The following is a 17855-nucleotide window of genomic DNA, read 5'->3' as shown; positions in this document are numbered from 1 at the left end:
TAGGTACTGTGATGTCTGGGGATAGGTTTTTGATAAGCCTAGGGCTTCTACCCATCCCTTTTCGAATGAGGTGAGCTTTTGTAAATTATATTTTTTCGTGTATGTGTGTGTGTGTTGTAATTTACTTTTTCTCAGTTCGAAATAAATAAATAATATTGTCTGTATTACCATATTAGTGATGGGAAGTTCGAATAATTTTTCTGATTCGGATCTTTGAATCTCGTTTATCAAAATGAACAAATCTTTTTTTCTAGTAATTTCGTTCATTTGAATAGGATTAAGTGTTATTTCACAAATTACCCCGAACCAGGGACGTGCACAGGGGGGTTGCCCTGGCAACTGCCCACATGCCCTTCTCGACTCAAGTTGCCCTTCCGAGGTGGAAAAAAATACATTTTACTTTTACTTCATAAAAGTAATATTTCTCATGACATGTTTGGGAAATATAAAAAAAGCTATTTAAAACATTACAACAGTCTTAAATTTGTTGTATAAGATATAACATCTAATTTGTGACACCAGTTCCACCTTCTATTTAGAAGTACACACAAATCCTGGGGATTCACACACTAATGGTGATTTGCACATTTAGACATGATAAACTGGTGCATTTTTAAACATTCATTACTTGTATTCTGTAAACTGTTTTGTGTTTTTAGATTTTATGAATATATATTTTTATTTTGAGCACGTCAACATGCAGGTGAATTCGGCTATGCATGTGTGCATAGTGAGTTTTGCATGAATTACTGGAGACTAATCTCACTCCATAAAACTCAAACGGAACATTACTCAATCTGTACTAATAAGATTTTTCTTTATTACCTGTGTATGCTCTGTAGAGAGTAGATTTGCATACTGTTCTGGAAGAGATATTCGTTTTTTTAACAACCAAATGATACGTAGTCTGCAGAAATCACCTAAAAACAACAATAGAAACTCCATATTTCCAATTTCCAAACCGCCCCCACCTTCATCTGACTTAATGGCTGACGATTTTGCTTATTTCTTTGTGAAAGAAACTAACAGTATCAGCAGTCTGTTCTCTGTGCTGCCACCTCTTGCACATGCTCAAACTCTTGATGCATGCTCGCTCCTCTCTTTCTTTCTTTCTTCTAGTGGAACCAGATGTTTCCACAATCTTTGTTTCTTGAATACCTGCCCGCTAGATCCCATACCCACCCATATCCTTCAGGCCATTCCTCCATTGGTTATCCCTGCTCTCACCCACATTACCAACTCATCTCTTTCCACTGGTACATTCCCCACAGGTTTAAAAAAAAAACGGATAACACGACTGCTAAAGAAATCCACAATTAATCCTGCAACGTAAGAAAACTACAGACAGGTATCTCTCCTTGCCTTCATTGCCAAGACTCTTGAGCGTGTGGTTTTAGACCAGCTCTCCTCCTTCTTCATACAAAATAACCTCCTAGACAGCAACCAGTCTGGTTTCAAGAGTGGTCACTACAAAACTGCGCTGCTCTCAGTCATGAAAGATCTAAGGCAGACAAGGGCAAATAATCTGTACTGATCCTACTGGATCTATCTGCCACTGTTGGCATTGTCAATCCCCACATCTGCTTGTCGACCCTCGAGGCTATAGTTGTCTCTGGCACAGCGCTACTATGGTTTAGGTTTTACCTCTCAGGGAGGTTATTTAGAGTATCCTGGAGAGGTGAAGTCTCTGAACCCCAACGTCTCAACACTGGGGTACCTCAAGGCTCAGTGCTTGGACCACTGCTCTTTCCTATGACATTGACATGACATTCCTGGGTTCTATCTTTCGGAAACATGGCTTTTCCTACCTCTGCTATGCCACTCTGGATGAAGGATTATCATCTCCAGCTGAACTTCGCAAAGACAAAACTGCTTGTCATATCATCTGGCTCTAAGATCTTCACAATCTTTTCATTCAACTTGGTTCTTTGAATCAAATGTTAAGAATCAAATGTTTAACTGTAGGGGAGATGACAAATTTAAGCCATCTACTGGGTTACACATATTTTCATGGAGTGAGAATCATTCAATAAGCTGGCTGTTTTTTTAAGGGATGTTTTCCAGTGTCGCAAGCAGCTCTGCACAGGATTTCGCAAACAGCAAAGGTTCAACAGAGACTTAAACTCGGATCATTGGCTTCAAAGTCCTGAGCATTGCTTAGAGTTACGAATGACGTCCTTTTAACATCCGATCAGGGTGAAATCTCAATTCTTATATTACTAGACCCTAGTGCAGCCTTTGTCACAAAAGATCAGACAATCTTACTCAATAGACTAGAAAACTATGTTGACATTAATAGTCAGGCGTTAGCCTGGTTTAGATCGTATCTAACAAACTGCTATGACTTTATGTAAATGAGGAAGAGTCATATCACTCTCCAGTTAAATACTAGGTCCTCTCCTGTTCTCGTTACATATGTTACCTGTAGGAGACATTATCTGGAAACATAACATAAGTTTTCACTGCTATGCAGATCTCCTCACATCCTAGCGAAACCCACCAGTTCTCTAAGCTAACAGACTGTATTAGCAATATTAGTGACTGGATGGCAAATATGCTAAACTCCAATAAGGCAGATTATATAATATATCTTCTATAGAATCAGCTATGTCTGTCTCTCTCTCTCAAGGTTTTTTCCTCCTAGGACTTTTCCCTCCTGATTAAAAAAGCCAGGAGATCTTTTCTCCTATGGTTTTTTTCCAACCCCTGGTGAGTCACCTGACATTGGCTTGACATAGCACCTTCGTCTATACGTTACATTATTACTTCGCTCGCTGCTATGGTTAAATCTTAGCCACTGAATTCTGTTGCTTATGTTTTCCATTGATTTTTCTGTGTTTTCTCCTGCATCTATTAATGTAAAGCTGCTTTGAAACAATTGTGAAAAGCGCTATATAAATAAAATTGAATTAAATTGAATTACATCATGGAACCCGCAGGCAACAAAACCCTGCTTGACCCATAATTGTAAACTTCCAACCAATAGGCCTACACTATGACAAATGCTGTTAAAAAAAGTTAAAGTGTAGAGTGTTAAACATATCACACTATGGATCCAAATTGAAGCCATCTACTTGGTGACACATGGGTTCATTGAGTGAGCATCATTTAATGAGATGGCTTTGTTGTTTCTAAAAAACATATTTCCAGTGCCACAAACAGCTCTGCACAGGCTTTTGCCAACAACAACGGTTCAGATTGTGACCTTTGACTTCCATAGTAGAAATAAAAAACATGATAGAATTTAATGGGTACCGGCAACTGTGTGATTACCATCATTTATCAAAATATTTCCTTCATCATTTATCAAAGTACTTCCAAAATATTTTCCTACTATGGAAGTCAAAGGTCACTATCTGCTGTGTGTTTACCATCATTTCTCAAAATATCTTCTTTTGCGTTCGTCAGAAAAAGAAATTCATACAGGCTTAGAACAACATGAGGATGAGTAATTTATGACAGAATTTTCATTTTACGGTGACACCATGAAACCAAATTGAAGGCATCTACTGGGTGACAAATGGGTTCGAGAAGTAAGAATCATTTCATGAAGTGGATATTTAGCTTCTCTCAAAAGAATCTTTTCCATTGCCACAAGCGGCTGTGCACTGCATTTTGCCAACCAGAAAGGTTCCACCGAGATTTGAACTCGGATCACTGGATTTCGAAGTCCAGAGTGTTAACCATTACACCATGGAACCTGCATGCAACAATGCTCTACTTGACCCAAAATTGTAAAGTTCAAACCCATACACCATCAGAGCTACCATTAAAAAGTTAAAGTGTGGAGTGCTAAACATGAAACTAAATTGAAAGCATCTACTGGGTGACACATGGGTTCATGGAAGGAGAATCATTTCATGAAGTGGATATTTAGCTTCTCTCAAAAGGATCTTTTCCATTGCCACAAGCAACTCTGCACTGCTTTTTGCCAACCAGAAATGTTCCACCAAGATTTGAACTCGGATAACTGGATTCATAGTCCAGAGTGCTAACCATTACAACATGGAACCCGCATGCAACAATGCTCTACTTGACCCAACATTGTAAAGTTCAAACCCATACACCATCAGAGCTACCATTAAAAAGTTGAAGTGTGGAGTGCTAAACATGACACCATGAAACCACATTTAAGTCATCTACTGGGTGACAAACGGGTTCACGGAGTGAGAATCATTTCATGAAGTGGATATTTAGTTTCTCTTAAAAGGATTTTTTCGACTGCAACAAGCAGCCCTGCACCGGCATTTGTCAACCACAAAAGTTCCACCAAGATTAGAACTCAGATCACTGAATTCAAAGTCCAGAGTGCTGACCTTTACACCATGGAACCTCACACAAAAAAGCTTTTCATGACCCAAAATTTTAAAGTTTCAATCAATACACCATCAGAGCTACCATTAAAAAGTTAAAGTGTGGAGTGCTAAACATGACACCATGAACCCAAATTGAAGTCATCTACTGGGTGACAAACGGGTTCACGGAGAGTGAGAATCATTTCATGAAGTGGATATTTAGCTTCTCTTAAAATGATTTTTTCAACTGCAACAAGCAACCCTGCACCGGCTTTTGTCAAGCACAAAGGTTCCACCGAGATTTGAACTCGGATCACTGGATTCAAAAAGTCCAGAGTGCTAACCATTACACCATGGAACCTGCATTCAAACAAGCTCTACTTGACCCAAAATTGTTAAGTTTAAATCAATACACCATGAGATCTACCGTTAAAAAGTTAAAGTGTGAAGTGCTAAACATGACACCATGAAACCAAATTTAAGTAATCTACTGGGTGACAAACGGGTTCACGGAGAGTGAGAATCATTTTATGAAGTGGATATTTAGCTTCTCTCAAAAGGATCTTTTCGATTTCCACAAGCATCTCTGCACCGGCTTTTTCAAAAAATTAAGGTTCCACCAAGATTTGAACTCGGATCACTGGATTCAAAGTCCAGAGTGCTAACCATTACACCATGAAACCTGCACTCAAACAAGCTCTACTTGACCCAAAATTGTAAAGTTTCAATCAATACACCATGACAGCTACTGTTAAAAAGTTAAAGTGTGAAGTGCTAAACATGACACCATGAAAACAAATTGAAGTCATCTACTGGGTGACAAACGGGTTCACGGAGTGAGAATCATTTCATGAAGTGGATATTTAGTTCTCTTAAAATGATTTTTTTAACTGCAACAAGCAGCCCTGCACCGGCTTTTGTCAAGCACAAAGGTTCCACCGAGATTTGAACTCGGATCACTGGATTCAAAAAGTCCAGAGTGCTAACCATTATACCATGGAACCTGCATTCAAACAAGCTCTACTTGACCCAAAATTGTTAAGTTTAAATCAATACACCATGAGATCTACCGTTAAAAAGTTAAAGTGTGAAGTGCTAAACATGACACCATGAAACCAAATTTAAGTAATCTACTGGGTGACAAACGGGTTCACGGAGAGTGAGAATCATTTTATGAAGTGGATATTTAGCTTCTCTCAAAAGGATCTTTTCGATTTCCACAAGCATCTCTGCACCGGCTTTTGCCAAACATAAAGGTTCCACCAAGATTTGAACTCGGATCACTGGATTCAAAGTCCAGAGTGCTAACCATTACACCATGGAACCTGCACTCCAACAAGCTCTACTTGACCCAAAATTTTAAAGTTTCAATCAATAAACCATGAGAGCTACCGTTAAAAAGTTAAAGTGTGAAGTGCTAAACATGACACCATGAAAACAAATTGAAGTCATCTACTGGGTGACAAACGGGTTCACGGAGTGAGAATCATTTCATGAAGTGGATGTTTAGCTTCTCTTAAAATGATTTTTTCAACTGCAACAAGCAGCCCTTCACCGGCTTTTGTCAAGCACAAAGGTTCCACAGAGATTTGAACTCGGATCACTGGATTCAAAGTCCAGAGTGCTAACCATTACACCATGGAACCTGCGTGAAACAATGCTCTACTTGACCCAACATTGTAAAGTCCCAACCCATACACCATCAGACCTACCATTAAAAAGTTGAAGTGTGGAGTGCTAAACATGACACCATGAAACTAAATTGAAAGCATCTACTGGGTGACACATGGGTTCAGGGAGTGAGAATCATTTCATGAAGTGGATATTTAGCTTCTCTCAAAAGGATATTTTTCCAAATGCAACAAGCATCTCTGCACTGCCTTTTGCCAACCAGAAAGGTTCCACCGAGATTTGAACTCGGATCACTGGATTCAAAGTCCAGAATGCTAACCATTACAACATGGAACCTGCATGCAACAATGCTCTACTTGACCCAAAATTGTAAAGTTCAAACCCATACACCATAAGAGCTACCATTAGAACGTTAAAGTGTGGAGTGCTAAACATGAAACTCAATTGAAAGCATCTACTGGGTGACACATGGGTTCATGGAAGGAGAATCATTTCATGAAGTGGATATTTAGCTTCTCTCAAAATTATCTTTTCGATTTCCACAAGCATCTCTGCACCGGCTTTTGCCAAAAACAAAGGTTCCACCGAGATTTGAACTCGGATCACTGGATTCAAAGTCCAGAGTGCTAACCATTACACCATGGAACCTGCATGCAACAAGGCTCTACTTGACCCAACATTGTAAAGTTCAAACCCATACACCATAAGAGCTACCATTAAAAAGTTAAAGTGTGGAGTGCTAAACATGACACCATGAAACTAAATTTAAAGCATCTACTGGGTGACACATGAGTTCATGGAGAGTGAGAATCATTTCATGAAGTGGATATTTAGCTTCTCTCAAAATTATCTTTTCGATTTCCACAAGCATCTCTGCACCGGCTTTTTCCAAAAACAGAGGTTCCACCGAGATTTGAACTCGGATCACTGGATTCAAAGTCCAGAGTGCTAACCATTACACCATGGAACCTGCAACCAATCAAGCTCTGCTTGACACAACATTGTAAAGTTCCAACCCATACACCATCAATGCTACCGTTAAAAAGTTAAAGTGTGGAGTGCTAAACATGACACCATGAAACCAAATTTAAGTAATCTACTGGGTGACACATGGGTTCACGGAGAGTGAGAATCATTTTATGAAGTGGATATTTAGCTTCTCTCAAAATGATCTTTTCGATTTCCACAAGCATCTCTGCACCGGCTTTTGCCAAAAACAGAGGTTCCACCGAGATTTGAACTCGGATCACTGGATTCAAAGTCCAGAGTGCTAACCATTACACCATGGAACCTGTACTCAAACAAGCTCTACTTGACCCAAAATTGTAAAGTTTCAATCAATACACCATGAGAGCTACCATTAAAACGTTAAAGTGTGGAGTGCTAAACATGAAACTCAATTGAAAGCATCTACTGGGTGACACATGGGTTCATGGAAGGAGAATCATTTCATGAAGTGGATATTTAGCTTCTCTCAAAATTATCTTTTCGATTTCCACAAGCATCTCTGCACCGGCTTTTTCCAAAAACAGAGGTTCCACCGAGATTTGAACTCGGATCACTGGATTCAAAGTCCAGAGTGCTAACCATTACACCATGGAACCTGCAACCAATCAAGCTCTGCTAGACACAACATTGTAAAGTTCCAACCCATACACCATCAATGCTACCGTTAAAAAGTTAAAGTGTGGAGTGCTAAACATGACACCATGAAACCAAATTTAAGTAATCTACTGGGTGACACATGGGTTCACGGAGAGTGAGAATCATTTCATGAAGTGGATATTTAGCTTCTCTCAAAATTATCTTTTCGATTTCCACAAGCATCTCTGCACCGGCTTTTTCCAAAAACAGAGGTTCCACCGAGATTTGAACTTGGATCACTGGATTCAAAGTCCAGAGTGCTAACCATTACACCATGAAACCTGTACTCAAACAAGCTCTACTTGACCCAAAATTGTAAAGTTTCAATCAATACACCATGACAGCTACTGTTAAAAAGTTAAAGTGTGAAGTGCTAAACATGACACCATGAAAACAAATTGAAGTCATCTACTGGGTGACAAACGGGTTCACGGAGTGAGAATCATTTCATGAAGTGGATATTTAGCTTCTCTTAAAATGATTTTTCCAAATGCAACAAGCAGCCCTGCACCGGCTTTTGTCAAGCACAAAGGTTCCACCGAGATTTGAACTCGGATCACTGGATTCAAAGTCCAGAGTGCTAACCATTACACCATGGAACCTGCATGCAACAATGCTCTACTTGACCCAAAATTGTAAAGTTCAAACCCATACACCATAAGAGCTACCATTAAAACGTTAAAGTGTGGAGTGCTAAACATGAAACTCAATTGAAAGCATCTACTGGGTGACACATGGGTTCATGGAAGGAGAATAATTTCATGAAGTGGATATTTAGCTTCTCTCAAAATTATCTTTTCGATTTCCACAAGCATCTCTGCACCGGCTTTTGCCAAAAACAAAGGTTCCACCGAGATTTGAACTCGGATCACTGGATTCAAAGTCCAGAGTGCTAACCATTACACCATGGAACCTGCATGCAACAAGGCTCTACTTGACCCAACATTGTAAAGTTCAAACCCATCATGAAACTAAATTTAAAGCATCTACTGGGTGACACATGAGTTCATGGAGAGTGAGAATCATTTCATGAAGTGGATATTTAGCTTCTCTCAAAAGGATCTTTTCCATTACCACAAGCATCTCTGCACTGCCTTTTGCCAACCAGAAAGGTTCCACCGAGATTTGATTACGGATCACTGGATTCAAAGTCCAGAGTGCTAACCATTACACCATGGAACCTGCATGCAACAATGCTCTACTTGACCCAAAATTGTAAAGTTCAAACCCATACACCATAAGAGTTACCATTAAAACGTTAAAGTGTGGAGTGCTAAACATGAAACTCAATTGAAAGCATCTACTGGGTGACACATGGGTTCATGGAAGGAGAATCATTTCATGAAGTGGATATTTAGCTTCTCTCAAAATTATCTTTTCGATTTCCACAAGCATCTCTGCACCGGCTTTTTCCAAAAACAGAGGTTCCACCGAGATTTGAACTCGGATCACTGGATTCAAAGTCCAGAGTGCTAACCATTACACCATGGAACCTGCAACCAATCAAGCTCTGCTTGATACAACATTGTAAAGTTCCAACCCATACACCATCAATGCTACCGTTAAAAAGTTAAAGTGTGAAGTGCTAAACATGACACCATGAAACTAAATTGAAGTCATCTACTGGGTGACAAACGGGTTCACGGAGTGAGAATCATTTCATGAAGTGGATATTTAGCTTCTCTTAAAATGATTTTTCCAAATGCAACAAGCAGCCCTGCACCGGCTTTTGTCAAGCACAAAGGTTCCACCGAGATTTGAACTCGGATCACTGGATTCAAAGTCCAGAGTGCTAACCATTACACCATGGAACCTGCATGATACAATGCTCTACTTGACCCAACATTGTAAAGTTCCAACCCATGCACCATCAGAGCTACCATTAATAAGTTGAAGTGTGGAGTGCTAAACATGACACCATGAAACTAAATTGAAAGCATCTACTGGGTGACACATGGGTTCATGGAAGGAGAATCATTTCATGAAGTGGATATTTAGCTTCTCTCAAAAGGATCTTTTCCATTGCCACAAGCATCTCTGCACCTGCTTTTGCCAAACATAAAGGTTCCACCGAGATTTGAACTCGGATCACTGGATTCAAAGTCCAGAGTGCTAACCATTACACCATGGAGCCTGCACTCAAACAAGCTCTGCTTGACACAACATTCTAAAGTTTAAATCAATACACCATGAGATCTACCGTTAAAAAGTTAAAGTGTGAAGTGCTAAACATGACACCATGAAACCAAATTTAAGTAATCTACTGGGTGGCAAACGGGTTCACGGAGAGTGAGAATCATTTTATGAAGTGGATATTTAGCTTCTCTCAAAAGGATCTTTTCGATTTCCACAAGCATCTCTGCGCCGGCTTTTTCAAAAAATTAAGGTTCCACCGAGATTTGAACTCGGATCACTGGATTCAAATTCCAGAGTGCTAACCATTACACCATGAAACCTGCACTCAAACAAGCTCTACTTGACCCAAAATTGTAAAGTTTCAATCAATACACCATGACAGCTACTGTTAAAAAGTTAAAGTGTGAAGTGCTAAACATGACACCATGAAAACAAATTGAAGTCATCTACTGGGTGACAAACGGGTTTACGGAGTGAGAATCATTTCATGAAGTGGATATTTAGTTCTCTTAAAATGATTTTTTTAACTGCAACAAGCAGCCCTGCACCAGCTTTTGTCAAGCACAAAGGTTCCACCGAGATTTGAACTCGGATCACTGGATTCAAAGTCCAGAGTGCTAACCATTACACCATGGAACCTGCATGATACAATGCTCTACTTGACCCAACATTGTAAAGTTCCAACCCATACACCAACAGAGCTACCATTAAAAAGTTGAAGTGTGGAGTGCTAAACATGACACCATGAAACTAAATTGAAAGCATTTACTGGGTGACACATGGGTTCACGGAGAGTGAGAATCATTTTATGAAGTGGATATACAGCTTCTCTCAAAATGATCTTTTCGATTTCCACAAGCATCTCTGCACCGGCTTTTGCCAAAAACAGAGGTTCCACCGAGATTTGAACTCGGATCACTGGATTCAAAGTCCAGAGTGCTAACCATTACACATGGAACCCGCACTCAAACAAGCTCTACTTGACCTAACATTCTAAAGTTCCAACCCAATACACCATCAGAGCTACCATTAAAAAGTTAAAGTGTTGAGTGCTAAACATGACACCATGAAACTAAATTGAAGCATCTACTGGGTGACACATGGCTTTTGTCAAGCACAAAGGTTCCACCAAGACTTGAACTCAGATCACTGGATTCAAAGACCAGAATGCTAACCATTACACCATGGAACCTGCATTCAACCATGCTCTACTTTACCCAAAATTATAAAGTTCAAACCCATACACCATAAGAGCTACCATTAAAAAGTTAAAGTGTGGAGTGCTAAACATGAAACTAAATTGAAAGCATCTACTGGGTGACACATGGGTTCATGGAGTGAGAATTATTTCATGAAGTGGATATTTAGCTTCTCTCAAAAGGATCTTTTCCATTGCCCCAAGCATCTCTGCACCGGCTTTTTCAAAAAATTAAGGTTCTACCGAGATTTGAACTCGGATCAATGGATTCAAAGTCCAGAGTGCTAACCATTACACCATGCAACCTGCATTCAACCATGCTCTACTTTACCCAAAATTGTAAAGTTTAAATCAATACACCATGAGATCTACCGTTAAAAAGTTAAAGTGTGAAGTGCTAAACATGACACCATGAAACCAAATTTAAGTAATCTACTGGGTGACACATGGGTTCATGGAGTGAGAATTATTTCATGAAGTGGATATTTAGCTTCTCTCAAAAGGATCTTTTCCATTGCCCCAAGCATCTCTGCACCGGCTTTTTCAAAAAATTAAGGTTCTACCGAGATTTGAACTCGGATCAATGGATTCAAAGTCCAGAGTGCTAACCATTACACCATGCAACCTGCATTCAACCATGCTCTACTTTACCCAAAATTGTAAAGTTTAAATCAATACACCATGAGATCTACCGTTAAAAAGTTAAAGTGTGAAGTGCTAAACATGACACCATGAAACCAAATTTAAGTAATCTACTGGGTGACACATGGGTTCATGGAGTGAGAATTATTTCATGAAGTGGATATTTAGCTTCTCTCAAAAGGATCTTTTCCATTGCCCCAAGCATCTCTGCACCGGCTTTTTCAAAAAATTAAGGTTCCACCGAGATTTGAACTCGGATCACTGGATTCAAAGTCCAGAGTGCTAACCATTACACCATGGAACCTGCAACCAACCAAGCTCTGCTTGACACAACATTGTAAAGTTCCAACCCATACACCATCAGAGCTACCGTTAAAAAGTTAAAGTGTGAAGTGCTAAACATGACACCATGAAACTAAATTGAAGTCATCTACTGGGTGACAAACGGGTTCACGGAGTGAGAATCATTTCATGAAGTGGATATTTAGCTTCTCTTAAAATGATTTTTCCAAATGCAACAAGCATCTCTGCACCGGCTTCTGCCAAAAATAAAGGTTCCACCGCGATTTGAACTCGGATCACTGGATTCAAAGTCCAGAGTGCTAACCATTACACCATGGAACCTGCAACCAACCAAGCTCTGCTTGACACAACATTGTAAAGTTCCAACCCATACACCATCAGAGCTACCGTTAAAAAGTTAAAGTGTGAAGTGCTAAACATGACACCATGAAAACAAATTGAAGTCATCTACTGGGTGACAAACGGGTTCACGGAGTGAGAATCATTTCATGAAGTGGATATTTAGCTTCTCCTAAAATGATTTTTTCAACTGCAACAAGCAGCCCTGCACCGGCTTTTGTCAACCACAAAGGTTCCACCGAGATTTGAACTCGGTTCACTGGATTCAAAGTCCAGAGTGCTAACCATTACACCATGGAACCTGCATTCAACCATGCTCTACTTTACCCAAAATTGTAAAGTTCAAACCCATATGTCACAGGTCGGAGCAGACCCGAGATAGCTAAAGGGTCACGCCCCTTCCTAGTTTCCACCTCGAGGAGGTTCCCAAAGCCACCCCAATGACCAGACAAAACGAGTATTCTACGTTTAAAACACAACTTAACTAAATATTTTAAAGCAAGGGTGGAAAGGGAAAGGGCAGTTTAAAACAGACTTCTTCTTCTCGTCTCCAGGGTCGTTACGAATGTGGAGCGGGGGCTAGGACTCCTTTCTAGGGCTTCCTTTCATCTGTGGCGCCCTCCGCTTCTCCTGGAGGCAGAACAGGGAGAACACAATTAGTGGCTTGGTCCAGTACTTTTCACTACTTGCCTAATACTCTCGCCTCTCTCTCTCCCCCTTAGGTTCTCTCGGGTGGTCTTAGCTGGACACTTCCTGGCCAGCAAGGACGAGGCAGTGAGGAGGGGGTTTTCCACATTCCACAGAGGTGATTCCTGCCACAAGGAGGGGACAACTTGCTTTCCCCTCGGGGTCGTGCTGCAACAGAGGTAAGGTTAGCGACACAAAGGTAAGTATTCCCCAGAACTGAGGCCTGTCGTCTGTTCTTCAAAGTACTGCTGTAAGCCAGTGTAGGTTATGCACCACAAGGCAAGTTATTCACAAGGCTGGGACTGTTTGTTCCTCTTCAGGGCGAGGCTTAAAACACAGGTAGGTTTGTAAGCAAGGGTAGGTTATGCACCACAAGGCAAGTTATTCACAAGGCTGGGACTGTTCGTTCCACTTCAGGGCGATGCTGTAAACACAGGTAGGTTTCACACCACAAAGGTAAGTTACTCACAAGACTGGGACTTTTCGTTCTCTTCAGGGCGGTTACTGGAGCAGAGGTAATGGACACGCCACAGAGGTAAGTTATTCACCCTACTGAGACTTTTTGTTCTTCTTCAGGGTAATGCTGTAAGCAAAGGTAGGTTATGCACCACAAAAGTAAGTTACTCACAAGACTGGGGCTTTTCGTTCTTTTCAGGGCGATTACTGGAGCAGAGGTAATGTGCACACACAGAGGTAAGGGATCCACACTACTGAGACTCTTCGTTCTTCCTCAGGGTATTGCTGTAAGCAAAGGTAGGTTATGCACCACACAGGTAAGTTACTCACAAGACTGGGGCTTTTCGTTCTTTTCAGGGCGTTTACTGGAGCAGAGGTAATGTACACGTCACAGAGGTAAGTTATTCACACTACTGAGACTCTTCGTTCTTCCTCAGGGTAATGCTGTAAGCAAAGGTAGGTTATGCACCACAAAGGTAAGTTACTCTCAAGATTTAGCTCACCCAACGCTCCTCCGGGCAGTGGACTTTCACAGGGACAGTTGTACACCGTGTACCTTCACCCGATGGGCCTCCAGGCGACAAAGGCACTCCCTAGTCTACCTGGGCTGCTTGGGCGTCGTGGGGACGTTGGGTCAGGCTGCGCGGAGCCGAACGCTTCCCTGGCTCCCCCTCCTTTCCGGTTTCAGGGGTCCTGAGCTGGGGCGAACCCTCGACGAGGCTCCGCACACAGATGATTCTTCTAGGCAGATCTGTTCACAATAATGACCCTCGGTCCATACGGTGCACACCAATCACTACTCACTCTGACCTCCAGCTAAGCTTCACCACTGCCTGCTCTCGGGATCGGCGCGGGCTCTCGCTAGCACATGGGGAATCCTAATTTTAGTTGCCTTCTCTCATGTGATCCAGGCCTCAACGTGCTGTTACCTCTTCACGACTTGTACTGGGCCAAGCGCGGCTTCAGTCACTATAAGCACAGCATCACACAGCAAGCTTTAGTGTACACACACAATGAAAGTCACAACTCACCCACATCACTCTGCACACACTTCACGTGAATTATGGACTTGGCCAGCTAGACTCAGACCCCTCGTGAGGCTGGTTGGGCGTTGTTCTCGTCACAGAGAAAGAAAATGGCACGTAGATATAGTCGACGGACCCCTATATGCTCCTCGTTACACTCTCGGCTCACCCACTTTTCTCTCGCCAGTGGGGCCAGAACTCCGCTGGTTAGACTCACAGCACAGGTTAAATGTATATACCCGCTAGCAATTTTCTCAATGTGTTACATTCGGTTACTCACATATATTGAGGATGCTTTACCGGCTGGTCCCCTCGCTCGTGCTACACCGTTCATCCACAGCTCGCCCACGTTTCCTTCCGTAGTGGGGCCGGAACTCTTCCACGCACTCATAACACACGCCAGGTAACTCGTCTTCTGCTACTCACGCTTCGTTGTTGACACACTGCCGGTCTTCTCTTCCTATACCAGCTCTTCCGTTGTCCTCGATCTTCAGAAGCGCCAGCTCTGGTGAGTAATCCTCAGAACGTTTGCATAAGTCAACACATCCTTACGCCAATATATATAAGTTCCTTGTATTCAGCCCAGTCAAAAGTAATTCGCCAAATATTCCCTTCACCCAGTCGCCTTCAACCTCTTTCCTTCTATTGAGAACGCGAACAGGCTTTCGTTGTCCTCCCCAAGAGATCGGTGTGGACCAAACACACACAGGTCTGCACAGCAGCAACAAAGCACACAAAAAGCACACAGTTTGCGTTTCCAAAGCTCCTTTTGTACTCTGCTCCTCCTTCTCGATGTCCTATCAGCAATCGTTGTCTTTATTACTCACACCTGCGCTCAATACGACCTGATTTGCTCTTCGGGGAAACCCCGGAAGTCTGGTGTTTGCAGTAGTCTTACGGGTGGAAACCATCGTTGGGCGGAACCGATCTTCCCTACTTTTGGTTCCGCCCCCACAAAGACGTCACTCCGTGACATCCTCCCCCGCCCACTTGGTTCTAGTCCCTAGGACCTCTTCCAGTGACCCACTCACCATAACGGGGCGGCGGTCGTCCTCGGTTCTCACGCTGGGGCCGTCGTGGCGGGGACACAGGATCGACTCTAACAGGTAGGTTCTCCGGCTCCCTTGGAGCCGCCTGGGCCGGCGCGTTCGCCAGGCCCCTCGGGACTACAGCCCACCCTCCTATCCACGGGGCTGCAGGTGTCGGCTCCCTAGGAGCTGCTTCTGTGGGTAGTGGCGGGTAGTTCGGACAGGGGCGGATCATGTTCCGGTGGACCACGCGGTCTGGCCCGGGCTTCCCTTCAGGCCTGATCGTATACACCGGCTGTCCCGGCCTCTGCTGGCTCTGGACGACGTACGGCCTGGTTTCCCACCGGTCACTCAGCTTACCCTTTCCCGGTCGCCGGGTGTCCCGTACTAGGACCCTTTCTCCAGGGAGCAAGGGAGCTTCCCGTGCCGTCCTATCATACAGCCTCTTGTTCTTGACCCCCGCTGCCTGGATCCGTTTGGCGACCTGTTCGTAGACGAAGTGGAGGCGTTGGTGGTGCCTCCCCACCCACTCGGTCAGGCTCACTTCCTCCTCGTCCCCGGCTGTTCCCAACATCAGATCTGTGGGCAGTCGGACATGCCTGCCGAACATCAGGTAAGTGGGGGCATACCCCGTGGTACTGTGTACACGATTATTGTAGGCTTGCAACAAATTCGGCAGAGCACTCACCCAATCATCTTGGCGCCTCTGGTCCAAAGTCCCCAACAGTCCCAACAAGGTCTGGTTAAACCGCTCACACCCTCCATTGCCTTGGGGGTGGTAGGAGGTCGTATGCGTCTTCGTATAGCCGTATAGTTGGCACAATTCCCGTATTATTCGTGACTCGAAGTTAGGTCCCTGATCTGAATGCAGGAACTCGGGACACCCGAACGGCTGGAACACCGCTCTCCACAGCGCGGTGGCCGTTGTGCTCGCCGTCTGGTCTAAGGTGGGGATGGCCCAGGCGTATTTTGTAAACAAGTCGATGACTACTAGGATATTCTGATACCGGTCCGTGGGTCGGCCCAGCGTCAGGTAATCCATGACGACGATGTGGAGAGGAGCCCTGGCGTTAATAGGGACCATGGGTGCTCTTACTTCCTGTCGAGACTTAAACAGAGTACATCTTGGGCATGCTTGAATAAAGGTACTCGCGGAGGCCTCCATCCCTGGCCAGTAGAAATGCCTACGTAGCAGTGATACGGTGCGTTCTTGCCCCTGGTGTCCCATCTGATCATGGTACGCCGCCATCAATGCCTGTACCTGACTCGGTGGTATCACGATCTGGCAAACTTCCTCATCCAGCCCCGGGTCTCTGATGATCCTGCACAACACACCCTCACGCATTTTCAGTCTTTCCCACTGTCCCAATATTTTACGACCCACCTCTGTTTGTTCTTGCCTCTCGGCGGGTGTCGGCCGTCGACCTCGTCCGACCCACTCACTCAGGCTCCGCAGCTCTCTGTCTTCCTGCTGTCTAGCCCTCCAGTGACAGGGGTCCCATCCCCAACTCACGGGTACCGTCTCCTGTTGGCTCCCGGGCGCCTCCACTATCCCGACCATCAACTCCTCCTCTTCTCGTTCCTCCGCCGGCTCTGTCGCGCCCCTTGGGCCTTCCCTCGCCGGGAGTCGGGACAATACCTCGGCGTTGGTGTGTTCCCGCCCAGGGCGATACTGAATTGGTAATCGTAATTCGCCAACTGGGCCACCCACCGCTGCTCTACGGCTCCCAGCCGGGCAGTCTGTAAATGTTCCAGAGGATTATTGTCAGTTACGACGGTTACCTTGGCACCCCAGAGGTAGTCCTTAAACTTCTCGCTCAGTGCCCATTTCAGTGCTAGCAGCTCCAACTTGAACGAACTATAGTTCGCGTCGTTGCTCTCCGCAGGGTGGAGACTCCGGCTAGCATAGGCGATCACCCGTTCCGCCCCGTCTTGCCGTTGCGCCAGGACTGCTCCCAGGCCAAGATTACTGCCATCTGTATACAACACAAAAGGTTTGGAGAAATCAGCATACGCCAAAATCGGAGCTTGCAGCAGTTCTTGTTTCAGGGCCTGAAAGGCCGTCTCACACTCTGAGCTCCACTCTACCGCTGGGGACCCTCGGCTCCGCGGCCGTCCCGTCCCGACCAACAGCTAGTTCAAGGGCTTGGCGATCTTAGAAAACCCCTTTATAAATCACTGATAGTATCCAACAAATCCCAGAAATGATCTTACTTGCCTCACGGTCTTTGGGGCGTCCCAGTCCCGCACCACAGACACTTTCTCTGGGTCTACAGCCACTCCAGCGGCACTCACCACATGACCCAGGAACTTCACCTCTCGCCGCAGCAGATGGCACTTCTCAGGCTGCAGCTTTAGGCCATACCTCTCCATCTCCCAGAACACCCGCTCCAAGTGCTGAAGGTGGGTTTCAAAGTCTGGAGAGTAAACAATCACATCATCAAGATATACAAGTACAGACTCCATCAAC

General features: G+C 43.9%; 24 non-coding genes across 24 annotated transcripts; all 24 read right to left on the bottom strand.

Annotated features, from left to right (window-relative positions):
* Positions 1-3628: 3628 nt before the first annotated feature.
* On the bottom strand, positions 3629-3701 carry trnaq-uug (transfer RNA glutamine (anticodon UUG)). Its single transcript has one exon. It is a non-coding gene; the product is annotated as a tRNA-Arg (tRNA).
* An 881-nt stretch (positions 3702-4582) lies between these two features.
* trnaq-uug (transfer RNA glutamine (anticodon UUG)) lies at positions 4583-4656 on the bottom strand. Its single transcript has one exon. It is a non-coding gene; the product is annotated as a tRNA-Lys (tRNA).
* A 250-nt stretch (positions 4657-4906) lies between these two features.
* On the bottom strand, positions 4907-4978 carry trnaq-uug (transfer RNA glutamine (anticodon UUG)). The gene has a single exon. It is a non-coding gene; the product is annotated as a tRNA-Gln (tRNA).
* A 247-nt stretch (positions 4979-5225) lies between these two features.
* trnak-uuu (transfer RNA lysine (anticodon UUU)) lies at positions 5226-5299 on the bottom strand. Its single transcript has one exon. It is a non-coding gene; the product is annotated as a tRNA-Lys (tRNA).
* Positions 5300-5549: 250 nt separating this feature from the next.
* On the bottom strand, positions 5550-5621 carry trnaq-uug (transfer RNA glutamine (anticodon UUG)). The gene has a single exon. It is a non-coding gene; the product is annotated as a tRNA-Gln (tRNA).
* Positions 5622-5869: 248 nt separating this feature from the next.
* On the bottom strand, positions 5870-5941 carry trnaq-uug (transfer RNA glutamine (anticodon UUG)). Its single transcript has one exon. It is a non-coding gene; the product is annotated as a tRNA-Gln (tRNA).
* A 250-nt stretch (positions 5942-6191) lies between these two features.
* On the bottom strand, positions 6192-6263 carry trnaq-uug (transfer RNA glutamine (anticodon UUG)). Its single transcript has one exon. It is a non-coding gene; the product is annotated as a tRNA-Gln (tRNA).
* Positions 6264-6503: 240 nt separating this feature from the next.
* On the bottom strand, positions 6504-6575 carry trnaq-uug (transfer RNA glutamine (anticodon UUG)). The gene has a single exon. It is a non-coding gene; the product is annotated as a tRNA-Gln (tRNA).
* Positions 6576-6825: 250 nt separating this feature from the next.
* On the bottom strand, positions 6826-6897 carry trnaq-uug (transfer RNA glutamine (anticodon UUG)). The gene has a single exon. It is a non-coding gene; the product is annotated as a tRNA-Gln (tRNA).
* A 250-nt stretch (positions 6898-7147) lies between these two features.
* trnaq-uug (transfer RNA glutamine (anticodon UUG)) lies at positions 7148-7219 on the bottom strand. Its single transcript has one exon. It is a non-coding gene; the product is annotated as a tRNA-Gln (tRNA).
* A 240-nt stretch (positions 7220-7459) lies between these two features.
* On the bottom strand, positions 7460-7531 carry trnaq-uug (transfer RNA glutamine (anticodon UUG)). Its single transcript has one exon. It is a non-coding gene; the product is annotated as a tRNA-Gln (tRNA).
* A 250-nt stretch (positions 7532-7781) lies between these two features.
* trnaq-uug (transfer RNA glutamine (anticodon UUG)) lies at positions 7782-7853 on the bottom strand. Its single transcript has one exon. It is a non-coding gene; the product is annotated as a tRNA-Gln (tRNA).
* A 248-nt stretch (positions 7854-8101) lies between these two features.
* Positions 8102-8173, bottom strand: trnaq-uug (transfer RNA glutamine (anticodon UUG)). The gene has a single exon. It is a non-coding gene; the product is annotated as a tRNA-Gln (tRNA).
* A 240-nt stretch (positions 8174-8413) lies between these two features.
* trnaq-uug (transfer RNA glutamine (anticodon UUG)) lies at positions 8414-8485 on the bottom strand. Its single transcript has one exon. It is a non-coding gene; the product is annotated as a tRNA-Gln (tRNA).
* Positions 8486-8993: 508 nt separating this feature from the next.
* trnaq-uug (transfer RNA glutamine (anticodon UUG)) lies at positions 8994-9065 on the bottom strand. The gene has a single exon. It is a non-coding gene; the product is annotated as a tRNA-Gln (tRNA).
* A 248-nt stretch (positions 9066-9313) lies between these two features.
* On the bottom strand, positions 9314-9385 carry trnaq-uug (transfer RNA glutamine (anticodon UUG)). The gene has a single exon. It is a non-coding gene; the product is annotated as a tRNA-Gln (tRNA).
* A 248-nt stretch (positions 9386-9633) lies between these two features.
* On the bottom strand, positions 9634-9705 carry trnaq-uug (transfer RNA glutamine (anticodon UUG)). The gene has a single exon. It is a non-coding gene; the product is annotated as a tRNA-Gln (tRNA).
* A 250-nt stretch (positions 9706-9955) lies between these two features.
* Positions 9956-10027, bottom strand: trnaq-uug (transfer RNA glutamine (anticodon UUG)). Its single transcript has one exon. It is a non-coding gene; the product is annotated as a tRNA-Gln (tRNA).
* Positions 10028-10274: 247 nt separating this feature from the next.
* On the bottom strand, positions 10275-10346 carry trnaq-uug (transfer RNA glutamine (anticodon UUG)). The gene has a single exon. It is a non-coding gene; the product is annotated as a tRNA-Gln (tRNA).
* A 250-nt stretch (positions 10347-10596) lies between these two features.
* trnaq-uug (transfer RNA glutamine (anticodon UUG)) lies at positions 10597-10667 on the bottom strand. Its single transcript has one exon. It is a non-coding gene; the product is annotated as a tRNA-Gln (tRNA).
* A 160-nt stretch (positions 10668-10827) lies between these two features.
* Positions 10828-10899, bottom strand: trnaq-uug (transfer RNA glutamine (anticodon UUG)). The gene has a single exon. It is a non-coding gene; the product is annotated as a tRNA-Gln (tRNA).
* An 880-nt stretch (positions 10900-11779) lies between these two features.
* trnaq-uug (transfer RNA glutamine (anticodon UUG)) lies at positions 11780-11851 on the bottom strand. Its single transcript has one exon. It is a non-coding gene; the product is annotated as a tRNA-Gln (tRNA).
* Positions 11852-12099: 248 nt separating this feature from the next.
* trnaq-uug (transfer RNA glutamine (anticodon UUG)) lies at positions 12100-12171 on the bottom strand. Its single transcript has one exon. It is a non-coding gene; the product is annotated as a tRNA-Gln (tRNA).
* Positions 12172-12419: 248 nt separating this feature from the next.
* On the bottom strand, positions 12420-12491 carry trnaq-uug (transfer RNA glutamine (anticodon UUG)). Its single transcript has one exon. It is a non-coding gene; the product is annotated as a tRNA-Gln (tRNA).
* Positions 12492-17855: the final 5364 nt, after the last annotated feature.

The sequence above is a fragment of the Misgurnus anguillicaudatus genome, chromosome 14 (assembly GCF_027580225.2).
Source record: "Misgurnus anguillicaudatus chromosome 14, ASM2758022v2, whole genome shotgun sequence".
In the NCBI taxonomy this organism is placed as follows: domain Eukaryota; kingdom Metazoa; phylum Chordata; class Actinopteri; order Cypriniformes; family Cobitidae; genus Misgurnus; species Misgurnus anguillicaudatus.
The sequence above is the reverse complement of the archived record's forward strand: the minus strand, read 5'-3'. Positions and strand labels throughout refer to the sequence as shown.